Genomic DNA, 3,501 nt, shown 5'->3' with positions numbered 1-3,501 from the left:
AAAATGTCAATTTATACTTCAAATAACTTCTCAGTTCCGTATCTTTTCCAATCGGGAACTTCAAACAAGGTTACACAATGATATGAAGCAAACTTAGCACATAAGACTGATTCCACTAAACTAAAAAACTTCATATCATATAGAACCAAATTTACTTCATTGTGTAGAGTCTATAAACTGTCATCTCAACCATACCATATCTAGCATAGAGCATGATGATGTACCGAGCTCATTTGTTTTAGGATGGAACAATACTAAACAATAAGTGCATTTGACAATGAGCCAAAACATCAACAACCAACTTACAATCTTCATGAAGCTGAAAAGACCTTCAATTTAATATTAAACACATGATATAAACACTAAAACGAATAAAATACATAATTTAGACTGGTTTTTAATGTATTTTGGAGTAGCACCAACACTTTAGTCCTCAAACAGTCACACATGCAACTGGCATGATGGGCAACTTCAAGATCTCCGTATTAAATTTTCTTCAAGAGTGTAATAATTGCCCATAAAAAGAATCAAGAGATGGATCGCTGTTAAGTTGTCAAGAATACAAAGATGGCCCTAAACTACAAGAATGACAACACCCATTGCCAGCAGTTCCAACTTGTTAAGTTGTGCCAGATACCAACAATGGATGCCATTAAGCCAGAGCATGCCATTAAGATTAGATTACATCTTTCAATGTACATACAGATTTCAAACTATTAATTACAGGATAGAGTAGCACCTCTCTACATGAAGGGCACAAAAAGTGCTGAGAGTTACCATAGACATTTGTTTAGAGTAAGAGACACTGATTGTGCTTAATACAAGGTAAAATCTCAGTGAGACGAAGAGTAGAGAATGAGTAGCAAACAGGCCAAACTTCAGTTGGCATGCTCTGAGAATACACATGATACTACAGACACTTCACATGCAACACAGAATCACTCTGTAAATGCTAAATGAAAAAGAAAAAAAAAACACTAAGAACCACCAAATAACACTCTTGGACTAAAATTGTACTATAGAAGTTTTTAACTTCCTTAACCTTCCCATAACCATATACACCATAGACTAAGATCCAAGTTTGCCCAAGGGAAATAACCAAAGTTTCAGCCTTCAGTAGGGCCTCCACACAGCACTCAGTTAGATATCGTTCGGGAACAACAATGTCATACTTTCCTGCAAATAAAAGGCATTGTTGTGTTCAATGATCTTATCCACATTTATGCTATCATGGGAGTGCCAAACAAGCTTACACCTGGAGGAGCAGAGTTTTCTCATCCTTCTGGTAAAAACCTATGGTCTAGTTCCACAGCAAAGGTTGATTAATTCAGTCTAAGCATCAACCTACACTAAATAAGGTTTCAAACTCATTCTGTATGAGTATCCATCATAAGTGCAAATTGATCTAGAGCTCACTTAAAGTTCAGTTCTAACTTCACGTAGTTTCTCAGTTTTGTATCTCTTGCAACGCGAAACCTTGAAACAAGTTTCCACAATGGTGCATGGAAGCATTCCTCACATTAAACTGTAGCCACTAAGCTAGAAAACATCTATTACACCATGTAAACCCAAATTTACTTCATTGCTTAGAGTCTATAAACTGCCACATAAATTGGACGGTATGGTATTACATGATCCAGTAAACAGCATGATGATGGGTCAAACACTAAACAATGTGTGAATTTAATAATTATGAACCAAAAATAACCTAAGATCAAAGCTAGCATTTTAATTAGACACACAACCTTCTCTGACGCTGCAAAAGAACTTCAACGAATCAAACATATATTTATTTCTAACTATCTATTTTCAGTTACCATAAAATTCATAAGCTAATTTCACACACACACACACACACACACATATGGAAGCAGATAATTCACATCAGAGAACTAGCAGGCCAATACTGCACTTCATAAAACCAAAAAGAGATATCAACAGCAACCACGTAAACTTAAAAACATAATTCTATTAAAAAAAGGGATATCAGAATCTCAACTTGGTTCCATTAGGTCAAAACCACTACTGAATGTTACTGAAATTTAAACTTAAAAAACTTAAACGGCATAAGCCTAAAGATAGCAAAAAACATAGATAGACCGTTGAGAACCTCGGCATGTGATTCTACTTCGATCTCTGCCTCATCTTTCGGCGCTTCCTCTTCAATCTCCTCATACGCTTCTTCTTCCACTGAATTGAAAGAAAAACAAAAAATGATAAAATTGAGCATACAAAGATTACGGAACAAGTGAAAATTGAGAAATTGAGCATACAAAAATTACGGATTGAATGAAAATTGACGAAAATGAGCTTAAAAAATTACGGAATGAACGAAAATTGACGGAATTAAGCTAAAAAAATTATGAACTGAGTGAAAATTGAGAAATTTCATGCCATAAAATTCATGTTACCTTAGCTCTCATTCTGAATTGGTGATGAACGAAGAGTCCTCTTTACTTCTCAGAGCAATCTGACAGAGAAAAAAAAGCGGCAGTAATGGAAGGAAGTGGTGTTTTAGGGTTTTAAATGGATTATATAGGAAAACCCTAGAGTCGTAGGATGGGCTGGATCGTGATATTTGGACCAAAATTTACTTGGACTTAGGCCCATTTACTAGGCCCAAATCTGCAAACCCAACAGGGGGCAAGTGCACTTTTGCTCCTATTTTGTGTTTCCCATAGTTTTTACGGGATATAAGTTTATATTTTTTTATTATAATATTTCACAAATCAAAAAATTTAAGATCAGATTATTCAAAGGGAAAAAAAATTAGAGATCAATTCATTTGAAAAACAATTTTGTGTAATTTTAAATTATTTTTTTTATTTCCCACCCGATGTTTGATGTTCGCATTGGAGACACGACTAAATTCGAATCTCGCATTACAGGGCTTATTAGGGGATGTCGCTCCCAATAAAATTTTCTCCATACTCAGTATTCCTTGAGACCTTTTGTTAAAAATAGAACAATTCTACCACTGCACCACGACATATATATTGTGTACTTAAATGCACACATAATCATGAGACTTTGGCGCATTATGATAATTGTATGCAATAGTTAGCATAAATGAATTCATTATTTGGCATGTGTTTTTTTACCAAAACCTGATTAATTAAATCACATAATTATAATAAATTATTATTTTATTGCTAATATTTCTTATTTAAAAAATACTTTTCTAAGCGGACGTTTGACCATAAAAATTAAATATTATTTACTTTATATAAATTTTTTGAAATTGCGATAAAGTCATGTTTGATTATAATTTTTATAAAAAGAAGTATGATGTACGTGTTACTACATGACTAAAGATTAAAGATTTTGCAGTTTTTAATAGAAAGGATAATCATGCAATTTGTAAATCATATATCGATATTAATCCACGAAAAGATTAATATATTGTTGATTAGATTATTTGATCACGAATCATATAATCAGGGCGGCTCAACGGAATTGGAGACCTAACGCGAAATTTTAGTTAGAGGCCTAAAATCTAAA

The 3,501-nt window shown here is 33.5% G+C and overlaps 1 long non-coding RNA gene across 1 annotated transcript; it reads right to left on the bottom strand.

The window, feature by feature from the left end:
• Window positions 1-1,949: 1,949 nt before the first annotated feature.
• LOC129901572 (uncharacterized) lies at window positions 1,950-2,645 on the bottom strand. Its single transcript, XR_008769874.1, has 2 exons — window positions 2,412-2,645; window positions 1,950-2,190 (listed from the first exon to the last, which is right to left on the bottom strand). It is a non-coding gene; the product is annotated as an uncharacterized LOC129901572 (long non-coding RNA).
• Window positions 2,646-3,501: the final 856 nt, after the last annotated feature.

Source organism: Solanum dulcamara, chromosome 8 (genome assembly GCF_947179165.1).
Source record: "Solanum dulcamara chromosome 8, daSolDulc1.2, whole genome shotgun sequence".
NCBI classification, from domain to species: domain Eukaryota; kingdom Viridiplantae; phylum Streptophyta; class Magnoliopsida; order Solanales; family Solanaceae; genus Solanum; species Solanum dulcamara.
Note: the sequence above shows the minus strand (reverse complement) of the source record. Positions and strands in the feature narration are given on the sequence as shown.